At 45.7% G+C, this 14,330-nt stretch overlaps 1 non-coding gene across 1 annotated transcript; it reads left to right on the top strand.

Moving 5' to 3' along the window:
* Positions 1-4,203: 4,203 nt before the first annotated feature.
* Positions 4,204-4,285, top strand: TRNAS-UGA (transfer RNA serine (anticodon UGA)). The gene has a single exon. It is a non-coding gene; the product is annotated as a tRNA-Ser (tRNA).
* The last annotated feature ends 10,045 nt before the right edge of the window (positions 4,286-14,330 follow it).

Genomic DNA, 14,330 nt, shown 5'->3' with positions numbered 1-14,330 from the left:
CTCTGTTGTGCCAGGACTGAGTATGATCCCTTTGGTTGGTTCAAACTGAGTGAACATGCCTGTTTTGATTATCTGCATGGTTCTGCTACTGTTGAGCACTGCAATAGTATTTTTTTTTGAAGGAACACAGATGCAGTCCATTAAGTTAACAAGCTGGACATAAGCCATCAACCATGTCTTTTACCAAACTATGGGAAGTGGCCAAGCCAGACCTGACATTTAACCTGCTCCAGACTCACGCCAAATGCTGCTGAATAATGTGCGGCTACCATATAGGTTCTTGGACACTCCTCTATTTTAAAACACTAAAAGGAATGCTCGATTACAGATTTCATCTCTCTCATTCTTTGTCGAAAAAGATCTATCTTATTAAAACACATACCCATGAGTTATCATACATACTGCTGGTCATTGCCTGCTTGAGTGTCACTGCATCAGTTTCCAAGATGACCTTTTAACAACCCATTCTGACTGCATCTTGCACCGCATAGAGCATTGTTGGAGTTTCAGCATGGTTAGGGTCAGCAACAAACTACAGGTTCCTGCTCCCGCCACTAGTGCTACACCTTGCTCATTTTTAATGGTAAAACCCCACCCATCAGAGCAAGATGCTTGTCTGAAAGCTCCATCAGTATTAATTTTCAAAAAAATTGTAGGGGAAAGAGTCCAAACCTGCAGTTTATTCTATTTCTGTTCCTTCCTCTTCTTCATCATACTGAGTAATCAGTGAGGTGAACCTGAAGAGAGAACAAGACTTCCTGAATGCCAAATGCCCCAAACGAGCGTCGTACACATGGAGAAGCATCTTGCACGGGCGGGAGCTGCTCAAGGAGGGGCTCATATGGCGGATCGGTGATGGCCAGAAGGTGCGAGTGTGGTCTGAGAATTGGATTCCCAGGGAGAGTATGAAGAGGCCACTTGGACATCATCCGAATAAGGAAGTGGAAATGGTCAGTGAGCTACTGTTGGAGAATGGCGCAGGATGGGACGAAGCGAAACTCTGTGATACATTCTTTGAGGCGGACGTTGAGGACATACTAAAAATACCCGTAGGTAGTGCCGGAACTGTTGACTATCTAGCATGGAATTACACCAAGAACGGGGTTTTTAGTGTCCGATCGGCGTACCACCTTGGAATGCAGATCAAGAGGAACGAATTGGGAAATCCTGGATCGTCGATGTCGAGTGATGAACACAAAGGCTGGCTGGCTATCTGGTCGGCGGCAGTACCTAACAAGACTAAGGTACATTGCTGGAGATTAGTTAAAAATGGACTTGCAGTGGGTGGTGAGCTGAGGCGGCGCAGAATCAAGAATGGCGTCGTCTGTATCGTGTGTAATCGTGAGGAAACCCTGAAGCACAGGTTTTGGGAGTGTCCGCATGCACACCATGCCTGGGAGCTGCTGAGGCAGAGAGCAAAGCTGCCCTTGGTTGCGCCACCTGACACAATCCAGCGGTACCATGATTTGAAGAGTTGGCTGCTAAGCTGGTTCGGGAGATTGGACCAAAAGGAGCTGTCCTTGGCGATGTCACTGCTGTCCCAGCTCTGGTTTGCAAGAAACGAAGCTCGGCACTCGGAGGGTATTGAGAGCCCGGATAGTACCGTGAGGAGGGCTATGTTTCTGGCTGACGAATGGGCAGCGATAGCTCAGTCTAAGGTAACAACAAACCCGACTTTGCCAGGCAAGTGGTCTAGGCCTGCACCTGGGTGGCATAAGGCGAATACTGATGGAGCAATGCCTTTAAGCGGAGCTCATGGGGGTGGCGGTGTGGTCCTGCGGGATCATCATGGAGGCTTTGTAGCGGGAGCTTGCCATTTTTTCCCCTCCGTGTGCGATGCTGAGAATGCTGAGTTGCTGGCGTGTCGCCGAGGAGTGCTCCTAGCTCGTGAGTTGGGGGTCGCCAAGCTGGAGTTGGAAACGGACAGCATGGGCGCGGTCACTAAGCTGCGGTCCAACGAGGTGGACAGATCGGTCCAGGGGCCTTTGGTGGAGGAAATCAAGCTTCTTCTTCGAGAATTTGCTGATTACTCGGTAGTGCATGTGCGTCGGACATGTAATGGCGCTGCGCATAGTTTAGCGAAAGAGGGCTGCGATAATAAGTGTTGTAACGTGTGGGTAGAGGTACCGCCGATGTATCTTGTGAACCTGTTGGCATGTGATGTTGCCACTTCTTGAATAAAGTCGCAGCCGTTTGATTCAAAAAAAAAAGATGTCATGAGTGCTTCTTATATTAGTTCCCCGATTAGCCTTGTTCCTCTCAAACCACCATAACCATAGCAGCACACATGTTTTCATACATGTCTCCTCGTCATGTTGAATTATTTCATACAATAAAGAATGCGCTTTGGGGCAATTAACGAGTTGTCGTGTTTCCTCCATTTGGGCTACTCTTCATCCGGTCAGTAACATATTGGACATCTTGTGTCCAACTCTACTCGAGGCTTTTATTTGTGCGACGCCATAAGAAATGCAGATTTTTAGCCGGCAGTGATAAGGCCCATAGTCTTTTCCACAGTAAGTCAATGCTTCTCTCCGCCATGATGACGTAGACGGTGAAATCCTATCTGGATTTCTTTCTTGCTTAGATATTTATAATTGCCTGATACGCTGATTTGATTGCAATACTAGTTTTGACGAAGCAGAAATGCCACAGACTCAGCTTCAGTGACGTGCTGGTCATAATAAGTCACTGTGAGGCTTAGTCCACATCTCAGCCATCCATTGCTGATCCAACGAGTGTGAGCGACCAAAAGCAAAATCATTGCAAACTTGGTTATTTTCGGTCTGAAACTTTACTTTCTGTTTATTCACAGACCATATGTCGAAATCAATGAAATCTTCCCAGTATACATAACGCAATGGATGACTGGAATATTTTCAAGTTTTCTGGGAAGTTCCAATTTTGATTCCAAAATTTAGGACAGAAACTTGAACTGCTCTTAGTTTACAAATCCTACGTCGAAATTCAATGAAACTTTCTCAGAATACATAAATTGATTGATTTTATATACTGCAGGTAAGTTTGAATTTTGAGTTCAAATTTTAGAACCGAAACTTGAAATGCTCTTAGTTCACAAATCGTATGAAAAAAATCAATGAAACTTTGCCAGAATACATTACTTGATAGATTTTACATACTGCATTTAAAAAAAATATCTGGGAAGTTCGGATTTTGAGCAACTTTGAGATTTATTAGCTGAATTTTAGCATGATTTCAGCAGCATTTATACATCTTTAGCACACGGAAGAGACTATAAAACAAATGGGAAGTTGTGATCCAGTAAAATCTGAAGTTTTCGAGGACTGACAAGCTTTCCATTGGCAAAAGGAATGCTTAACATTGATGTTTACTCAACAACTGGGTTCAGCAGGTTCAGATTTCACACACGTACACGGCACACGACCACTAGGTTCAGCTTTTACTTCCCAAGTACTGTATATAAGAGCGTATGATCACAGTTATGGACGAAAATCTTTCAAACAACAGGGGCAAATATTTTATCTTCACCTAAAATTACCTCCGACGATGGCTGGCGAAATCGTGGTGAAGAATAGGCGCACTCAATACTCGATGCCGTTGTATTTTCTTCAGCTTCTCCGGTGGCACCGGCGGACTGGCCACCCTCCGATCGCGGCCGCGGAGGACACTCAGTCCGTCCCGCGAGCTGAATTATATTGCAGTCCTCCAGCGCGGTCGAAGACACCGGTGGCGGCAGCGGCTTCGTCGGCGACCAGCGGCAGAATCACCGGACCCCGATCGAGAATGGCGCGACAGAGGCTGACAAGAGCTCCTCCCTCTCCTCCGCGACGCAGACGAGCTCGCCCCTCCCTCCGCGGTGCCGCTCCCCCGTCAAACCGTCGCCTCCGTCGCGGTGCGCCAGGCGGCGCAAGACGGCTGAATTTGGCCAAGTGTTGGGGTTTTTCGTCTTTGGTCGTTCCCATGCGTCAGATGAGCAATGGATGACACAGGTTCTTTACATGCATCTCGGCTGCTGATTGCACTTGCATATTCAGAAGATCGTTCATCTCTTCGCACACTTATATGTCAGCTTCTTTACCATCATATTCGCACTATGTAAGAGAGGACTGTTGGTGTCTTCCATCGTTCTACTTCGTGCTGCGTGGCAGAGTGTTGTAACGTCAAAATCTGTGGCTGCTCTATAGTAAATATATAGTATGTTAAGAGGCAGCTTAACAAGAAGTCGATATGTCCGAGTGGTTAAGGAGACAGACTTGAAATCTGTTGGGCTACGCCCGCACAGGTTCGATCCCTGCTGTCGACGTTTATTTTTTTGTTTTTCTTCTCTACCGGAATGTACTTGTGTTGGGCTGGGTGTTTCGGGCCACTTTCCTTCCTTTCTGGACTGTACTTGTGTTGCATAATCTCCTCCATTTTAGTTTTCCATTTTCTGCCGAAAGAATTTCAGCTGGGCTAGGCCTTTTATGTTTTGGGTCACTTTGCTTCTTTGCTGAACTGTACTTATGTTGTAAATGTCTCTAATTTTATTTTTTCTTTTCTCCTGGAAGAATTTTCGTTAGGCTAGGCCTTTTATGTTTTGGGTCACTTTGCTTCCTTGCTGAACTGTACTTATGTTGCAAATGCCCCTATTTTTTTTCTTTTCTCCTGGAAGAATTTTCGTTGGGCTGGGCCTTTTATGTTTTGGGTCACTTTGCTTTTTTTTGGAATGTACTACTTCCTCTGCCCCACCAAAAATAATGTCAGATACACTCAAATTTTAACAAAGTTGAAACATTTTTGGTGCGACGGAGGGAGTAGTTGCACCATATCTATGTTTTCGCGAATCGTATTTACCGCCCAGCAAGTGCACTATTCGTGCAACTCATGCTGGGTTTCCTGCAATTTTCTGATAGTTTCTTTTGGTTTTCTGTTTTTACCATCATGTTTTTCAGTTTTTCTCTAAACTGTTTTATAATCTGGATTTTCATTGAGCGGGGCCTTCTAAGCTTTTGGGCATTTTGGTTCCTTTCCAAAATGTATTTTGTTGCAAAATATCTCTGTTTTCTGGCGAATCCTTTTTATCACTCAACACGAACATTATGCGTGCACGCTCACGCTGTGTGGTCAATTGGTGTCCATTAGAGATAGGTGTTTTCGGTTTCTTTTTTATTTTTCTAAACTATACATTAATCACAAACTTTTTAAGTTTAAACATATTTTTAATCTAAAATACTGAATTTTTCAATTCAAATTTTAAAATCTCTAAAGTTAATGAAAATCATAAAAATTATCCCGGAACTCTCAGCCAGGTAGAAACAGTGGTGCCTTAATTGATAGGCCCATTTGGGTGAGCGCAAGTGTGACTCTTTGCCGATGCGTGTATAGTTTCACCCCTATAAACGTAAGTACGCACATCTTACCCCTATAAGTAAAGTACCTATTAATTGTCAAAGAAAAGTCTCTGTTCAACATATTGATTGTCAAAAGAAAAGTCTTTATTCAGCATCATGAAGTTCTAAGAAAAATACTTTCGCACCTCATATCATTACTCAGCGCAGTGTTCTTCATGCTCAGGACTCATGAGAGTGGCAAGAGAAACACTTCCACGCCTCAAATCGTTAATTACTCACCACAGCGTTCTTCATGGTCATGAGAACGAACAGTCGCAAGCTGTTTCAAGTCCAAACATGCCTGCAGACCAGTTTGAATTCTGAAGACCGATGAGAGAAACCACCGCAGGCAGCCTCGTGCGCGCCTGCCTTGCCTCCGCCGTCGGTGTCATGCAGGCGAACCACGTTGTGTGCATGGAGCTAAACGCCTAAAACTTGAATCCTGACGGCCGACGTATCGAGCACCAGTCGTCGCGGGTGTCCAGGTTCGACGCACCAGTATATTCAAATTGGTACAACTGCATTCCGCCGCCTCGCAAGAACCATAAACGGATTATCCTCGTCAATTCTTTCCCGGAGCTATTTCCTCCGTCTCACAAAAGATATCTTAACTTTGTCTAAATTCAATATCGTGTATAAATTTATTCGAATTTAAAATAAGAAGATATCTTTTGTGAAAAGGAGTTAGTATTTTTTTTACTAGTAACTGATACATAGCTTTGGGCAGCATGAAAAATAATAGAACGCTTTTTTGGTGCTAATAAGGCCCTATAGTTACACTGAAGTTTAATAATTTTACCTGCTAAGATACTATTTGTCAAGACATAACGTTAGCGCACTATTCTTTTTTTATAACCGATTGGCCTAAATACCTGATTTTTTCCTACATAAGAAAAAGAGTATGAATTTTGATCGAATATATTATTCCAATGCCAACGTTCTTAATAAGTAATATATGCTACATTGCAGCCCATGGGATGTTGGTGTTATGCTTATAGACAATTGAAGAACTATTTTTGTATGTAGTTATTTTTACTAAAATAGTTACTTTTAGGTAAAGTACATTTCCGATCCTAGGTGCATATGCTCGATTTACCCAAAAAAAACAAATATTAAACTATTAAAAGTTTGGAGTAAAATTTAGGCATATCTCCACATTCTGTGTGCTCGCTTACAATCCAATAGTAAAATGATATTTTTTGTGGCCTGTGCAACAAAGATAAACAAATTCCTACCAAAAAGCCTTATTTTAGCATGGAATTTTTTTCATTTTTGCACTAGTCACATAAAAATTCACTTTTTTGTGAAACGACTTCATGAACCTGTATGATGTGGAGATGTATGTGCAACAGTTTGGTTTAATTTTTTGACAACTTTAAATAGATTTAAAATGCATTTTAAATAAAGGGAGCATATGCAACAAGGAGCAAAAGCACCATATCCGTTTTTAGGCTATGTCTAGTATTTTTTCCAAAACATAATTCCAAGTATTGCACATTATTAACATGATATAGATTGCATAGCATTCGGAGTAGGCCGCCCCTGTTTCTCTCAACATGACATTTTAAACATTGCTCATGAGAACCAACATATGGTTGGTCCCACACTGCGGATTTTCTTGCCTAGTGCTGATGTGGCCATGGAGGCGCAGTTGATGTTGGAGCGAGAGGGTCCCGTTTCTTGATATATCTTTTTCACTTTAGTTGGAGTTTGCATCCTACTTAGGAAGCGTGACGCCGACAACTCTCTGAAGATAGAATAAAGTCCTACTCGTCTAGCCCCTGTTGTGTAGCATTGTCGGAGCTCCGGCAGATCTCACTGGTTTTGTTCGGTCTTCTTTTTGATCTACACTTCGTTTATCGGCAATGGTTGCTTCTCTTGTGTGTTGGTTCTTTGGTGTCTTAGCACGACGACTTTCCATGTATCTACTACAATAAGCCCTATAACAATAAGATTAGCTCGACTCCGGTGAGGGATGGATATATGAGGATGATGGTGCACCTTCTGCTCGTTTGAGTGCTTGTAGTTATCGCTAGGTGGCCAAAAGACGTGTCTAGAACTTTCATTACTTGTTTTTTTTCTTCTACTGCTGTTGAAGATTATGTGTTGATTGGTGGACTGGCTATGAGTTGTTTTCAGAGAACCCATGAGCTTCATGCATCAAGATGCAACAGCACCGGTGAAATGTGCTTAGTCACGCCAGGAACACCGTCTGCAAGCATTGAGAAATATCCTGCCAACCTTGCGTCCTTGGCTCCTCTAAGCACCGAGGGCCATCACAGTTCTCTGAGAGGCCAGAATTACCAAATATCAGGCCATGTGCATCTTAATTACCCCTAGAATCCAAGATCGATCGTCACCGGCCGGTTGCTCTTGGTGTACATACTACGTAACATTGACTTCCACAGTTACACCAAATTAAACAAACCAAACTAGAGTAAACTAATGTCCACCTAATCCGATCATACGACACCGGCCAAAACCTCACCATGCATATGCGTGCATGTTTCGAGCTCGACAGATCCTTAGGGTGTGTTTGGTTGAGCTGTAGATTTCTGAAAATCAGCTGTGGAGAATCTGCGGTGAAAAAGCTGCTGTGAGCTGACAACTGTGGGAAAGCTGAAAGTTGTTTGGTTGTAACAACTGTGCCAACTGTAGATTCGATAGAAAAATGTTTGTAATACCCTAAAGCTCCGGGATATTATTTATATGCTAATTGATCACAGAAAGACGATAATATACACTAATAGACATGCAAATGACTAGTTTCGGAAAGAAAATTCCATTTATAACTAGTATATACATATAGCTTGGAAAGTGATGCCATTATGACACTGCAAAAGACATTACACAAACGGCATGTGGTTCACAACATGATGTTCGCCATCCACATAACTACAAAAGGCTTATGGTTCATAACATGATGTTCGCCATCAACAAACTATCCTAGCTCGCTCTCGCAATGAACAAAGCAGTCGCTATCCTATCACGAATGGTGTTCATGGTAACCTCGTTTTCCTCCTCAGGAACATCATCCCCTTGTGGTTGTGTCCGTGCTTGTGCCGGTTCGGGCATATAGTCCTCATCTTCATCACATTTATCAAACTCTTCGTCCCTCAATTTGCTATCACGAATAAAATTGTGTAGCGCGATGCACGCAATAATGATATGCTTCTGTGTACGAGGTGAGAAACTTGGCATAGCCTTCAATATGCGCCACTTTTGCTTCAAGACACCAAATGCACGCTCAATGACATTGCGAAGGGACGAATGGAGAAAATTGAATATCTCAAACTTCCCTTTCGCTTCTTATCATTTTTTCTTCTTCAAAGCAGCCAACTTCAACTCTCCAATGTCATCGATTTTCTCTTCTACCACTGCTTCATCATCAGCGGAGCAATCAGACAAAACTTCAGGGATGGAAGCAATTGACTCATTGACGTGGGCACTCTCAAACCTGATCTCCAAGGCCTCCAAGTTATCTGGTCCATGTTTTTTGAATTGCACATGCTTGCATTTCCTTCCATTGGCTGGATCATGGCACCTCTGAAATACAATGTTCAGTATTAGATACTTCCAACAAATCAGCAAGACAAAATAAACTACTTCAATACAAAATATGCTGCTTACTGCTAGATGTTCTTTCCACAATTGTTCTCGAGGGGTATATCCTATATATGACAGGCCATACACAATATTCGTTTTTTTTTCTAAAGATCATACACAAGAATCAATTCTATATACCATACACAAAATGCAAGAACCAGGCAAAATAAGAAAAGGGCCAATCTCTGGCCGGGGGGAGGATGAAGGAGATGGAATGGAGGAGGAGGAGGGGGCCATACCTGTAGGCGGCGGAGTTGATCTCCGACCAGTCGGCGGCTGCCTTTGCTCCGGCTTCGAGGCGGAGGAATCTGTGGAGGTGGCACGCTAGTTGCTGGAGCGGGATGGGTTTGGCGACGGTCCAGGAGGGGAAAATAAGTGGCTTTCAGCGGAGGTGGGGGTGGGGCGAATCTCCGTCAGCGCCCTGCCGGAGTCCGCCGGCGAGGCTACCGGAGTAGGCCGGCGGCGGGCAAACCCTAGCATGGGCTCTGCTTCGTGTACCAGTCGTGGGGATTAGTTCTGGTGAGAATAGAGAAAGAGATGGGATGGAGGGGCCTCGCCGGCGGGCAAACCCTAGCATGGGCTCTGCTTCGTGTACCAGTCGTGGGGATTAGTTCTGGTGAGAATAGAGAAAGAGATGGGATGGAGGGGCCTCGCCGGCGGGCAAACCCTAGCATGGGCTCTGCTTCGTGTACCAGTCGTGGGGATTAGTTCTGGTGAGAATAGAGAAAGAGATGGGATGGAGGAGAAAAGAAGAAAAACCAACCGGCCAGTTCACTCACCAGTGGCATTGGCGGGTAATTTCATCTCTTTTGGTTGGACGTAACGCACTGAAATCTGGGGGTACAGCTGATTTCATTTTACACTCCCAAAATCTGCTGCGTCGTGGAATCTGTGGAGGCTGTTCTACCCCTTTGGTTCAGATTCTAGCTTTTTGGTAGTGAATCTGGCTCTAGAATCTCAACCAAACACACCCTTACATTAATCAGGATATACACGCGCAGCATATGCATATACGTACGCGTGTCCTCCCTCCCATCCACGTCACCGATCTCCGCCATGAATTAGGTAGAACGGTACAAAGAGAGCTCACTAGTGTACCAGCCGGAGAGTCCAGTGATCGTTGCCTGCTCTCCACGCGAACCGCCACTCAGCTTGCGCAGTAGAGCCTTCTATTTTGTCGACGCATAACAGCCAGTAGCCACCAGTCGAGCTTTGTCAGTGTCTCAAATCAATCAAGGACCAACCAAACGAGACATATATATATTGCTGGTCCTAGATTTAAACTGCTTACAATAATTAAACGGCACACATCAGCGAAAAGCTGAGCCACGTACGAGTGCTACGTGTGTGCCCCTTCGCTGCCACGTCCTGGTCGGAGCACAGTGGCCAGCCGGGGAAGGTAGTGACGATGGTGCGACTTCAGCGTTCGGGGAAAGTCAACGTCCAATTAGGGCTCTCTCTAAGGGCATCCACATCTTGAAGCGGGAGGTGCTTGCGGCCACATCTAGGCCTCGTCGGCGTGGGGGGCAACGACCCTCGTGGGCGTCGTTCCCCTTATTGGAGGCGTCGTTTAAGTGTGTTGACACTTCCCCTCGCCCATTACGGTTTGGTGGAAGTCTCCGAGTATAAAATTAGGTTTGAAGTGAACCGGCGCGATGGCGGTATTCTTGACATCGTCACCCTGTTGAGAGCATCGCGTTTGAAGACACTACTTTGTAGGTACATTGTCGCTTTCCTCCGGTGCTCATTGCTGTCCAAGGTTGACCTTCATGGGCGCCATGCATGCCGTCGCCAGAGAATCCAAGACAATGTCTTTCTCAAGATCGATCAAGTCCCGCCATACACCTGCCACCGCCTTTTTGGCATCAAGGGTGCATGGTATGTCCACAAGAGAAGTCCAGTTGGAGCTGTCGTTCTTCGAAGGTGACCGGCGTTGGTCGAGACGTGGCTATATCGTTTAGCTTGGATAGGCACTTTCATGTTGGAGTTATAATGTCGGTGGTGGTTATCTTTAGACTACCCGGTCAGTTAGAGTTGTAGTTTTTTTCTACCTATAGGTACCAGAACATCATAACTAGCACTGATTGTAGTAAGGGCTGGTCCAAAGCGGCCGGTCCTTAGATTTTCGGGTCCGGGAAAAATTAAAATCCAAGCCCCTAATACAAATAATATAATAAAATTTGTTACACCACTTAAAATAGATCACAAAGAAATACTTATATAAAATAGTTTACTTTGTGTTTCAAAATTCTTCAAACATACTCTGATTCAAACTCACTATGACAGTCCGCAGCTGAACATACTCTGATTCACACCGACACAAGCGAGCTACACCGGCCGGCTGGCGGCCAAGATATTTCGTACGCGCATGTGGCTAATATTCTCACGTTGCCACATCCGTCGATTTAACTGAACGTCAAAAACTAGCCGCAAGTGGAAACAGTGCCTGCCAGATCTTTTGCTTGAAATGCGGAGGTCCGTGGCTGCGCTCATCATCTGAACGTCCTCCTGAAATGTACATGTTTGGCTGGTAATGACAAAAGGCGTGCTATGACCGATGCAGTTGCTAGTTTGCTCTTGATCTAGAACCTTCTAAGCCTCCATTCTGATGCACATAAAATGCTCAACTATGTGAACCGTGGCGTCACTGTGGCCTTTCACCGTGCCAAAGGGCTCATGTCGCGCCCGCGACGCGGTGCATGGCACAAAGATGTTAGTGAGCAGAGGCAGCCTTCGCAATGTTTTGCTATATGTGCATGATCGCGACGTCCAAAGAATTGGGTCATGATGTACCACTACAGGAATGGGAGGCTACGCCGAGGGCCAGACTATACGCCGACGGTCAAAAGTCGGGGCCGTCGGCGTATGGCATGGCCAGGCCAGCCTGTCCTTTCCACGTTCGGCGTAGCGCGGCCGTCGGCGTAGCGAGGTCTACGCCGAGGGCAGCCCTCGGCATATCTTTGGCCCTAGGCGTAGACAGGGCTACGCTGACGGCCACCCTCAGCGTAGGCAATTTTTTAAATTTATCTAATTTTGTAAAAATCATAACTAATTCATATGATGTCAGAAAAATGCGTATGAGGTATCAAAATCTTCAGAAAACATCCTGTATCCGTTTATGTTAAAATCATGCATATTTGAATCATGTACAGTACCATGTTACCATAGAAACAATTCAATCAATTTCTTATATGTCCTCAGGTTCTCGTTTTAGCCAGATGGCAATTTAAACGAAGTCAGAAAATCTCGCGGAGCCGCATGACATCATTTTATGTGTACTAGTAACCACTCCAAAAACCCTTCACGAACAGGGCTATCAAGTCCGGAGTTCTATGGCTTTTAGGGCAAATGAGTAGGAAACGACCCGTGACACCGTATAGTTTGTCGGAACGAGACCATATTTGGCACGTGCATGGTCCCTGGGATGGGAAGCAAGGCCTCGGTAGCGGATTTCCAATCCGGCCCATGGGTGATGGTTTTTTCATTTTCGGGGTGCCAAAACGGGTTTTTTTGTGTGAAGCAGCTACATGGGGCGCATTTTAGTATTGCGCGAGACCTCCGCGTAGTGGTAGGACACCGCCTTCACACCACATATCACATGCCATATGTGCTCTCTAGCTATCTGGGAATCCACACGGCTTCCTGCGGTGTCCCGCCGAATCCGTTGAAAAGTGACCGGATTTGAACTAGGGCTACACTTTTCGTCGCTGTTATCACCGGCATTTGACCGAATCAGAGGTGGGCCGCGATCAAGATGGACTTGAAGAATATACATGGAAGATATACGTGAATCGGCCTTATATGCAAAGTTTGGGCTAGTTTGCCCGTGTATCTGTAATATAGTAGGATACGTGTCGATTAGTTAGAGTTTGACTCGTGCACGGTTGGGATTATTCCCACGTTAGAAAGTCTACGGACTATAAATATGTATCTAGGGTTTATGAAATAAACAACAATCACGTTCACCACAAACCAATCTAGGCGCATCGCCAACTCCCTTGTCTCGAGGGTTTCTTCCGGGTAAGCATCATGCTGCCTAGATCGCATCTTGCGATCTAGGCAGTACAAGTTTATTCGTTGTTCATGCGTTGCTCGTACTGAAGCCTTTTTGATAGCGAGCAACGTAGTTATCTTAGATGTGTTAGGGTTAGCATTGTTCTTTGTATCATATGCTGTCGTCGTGCAACCCTTAGACATCTAGCCGCCCTTACACCTATCTTAGGTGTAGGGGCGGCACCCCGCTTGATCATTATTTAGTAGATCCGATCCGTTATGGTTGCTCCTTGTTCTGCAAGGATTAGTTTAATATCTGCATAGTTAGTCCTTACAAAGGGTTGAAGGATCCAGCGGCACGTAGGGTGTAGTTTGCTAGCCCTAGACAGGATGTTCCGGGGATCAACCTCGTGTTGGTTTTTAGGCCTTGTCTAGGATCGGCTTACGATCACCGTGCGTGGCCGCGAGGCTCAATCACGAGTAGGATGTTCCGATTATGCGGTGAAAACCCTAAATCGTAGTAGGTCGTTTTAGCTTTGTTTTGATCAAGCAGGACCACCATATATTCGTACACCTTGTGCGAATCATGGGTGGATCGGCTCTTTGAGCCGATTCACAGGATAACCTGAGAGCCGATCGAGGCTCGTATTTAATGTTTACGTGTATGCCATGCAGGAAACTAAGCGAGGCATATCCATCACCTTCCTGACCAGGTATAGGTCAGGTGGCACGCCCTTGCACCAGCGTCTGACGTGCGTGCCGAATCTTTGCGGGCCGTCGCTCGGAGGGACCAGGGCCAGCCGCAGCCCTAAGTTGTTCCCGGCTCTACTGTGTTGCCCGTCGCTGCTCGCCGGTGGGTTTCTGACCGCAACACATTCTGGCACGCCAGGTGGGACAATCTTCGACATCAACCACCTCGCCATCTACATCTGAGATGGCGGACGGCACTCCAGTCACGTACGAGGATTTGACCGAGGAGCTCAAGAAGAAGTATGACGAGGTCAAAGCGATCCTCGAAGCCGACCTCATCGGCTCTTTTCACAGAACCCGCTCACATGGCGTCCGGTGGAAAGGGTTCTCCCCTGAAGGCGCGCTCGATGGAGTGGACCTGTCCGCCCCGTCAGAAGAACGCACCAGGTCTCTGCGTCAGGAGATTAACTACATGGTAGCTCACTCGCTGCACCGCCATTCTGAGAGCCTGGTGAACACTTTGGAGCGTGTCGCTCTTCGGGTGATCCAGGAAATCATGAGGCATCAATACTCTCCGTCAGGACCAGCTCTCGGGACTTACCAAGGAGAGATGCCACTCCAGTCCCGTCCACCGCCGCCATTCGCGTTGGCAGCACCAGAAGTGCCGAATTCACCGGCATACGCCGTTGA

This window comes from Lolium perenne, chromosome 2 (genome assembly GCF_019359855.2).
Source record: "Lolium perenne isolate Kyuss_39 chromosome 2, Kyuss_2.0, whole genome shotgun sequence".
NCBI classification, from domain to species: Eukaryota; Viridiplantae; Streptophyta; class Magnoliopsida; order Poales; family Poaceae; genus Lolium; species Lolium perenne.
The sequence above is the reverse complement of the archived record's forward strand: the minus strand, read 5'-3'. Positions and strand labels throughout refer to the sequence as shown.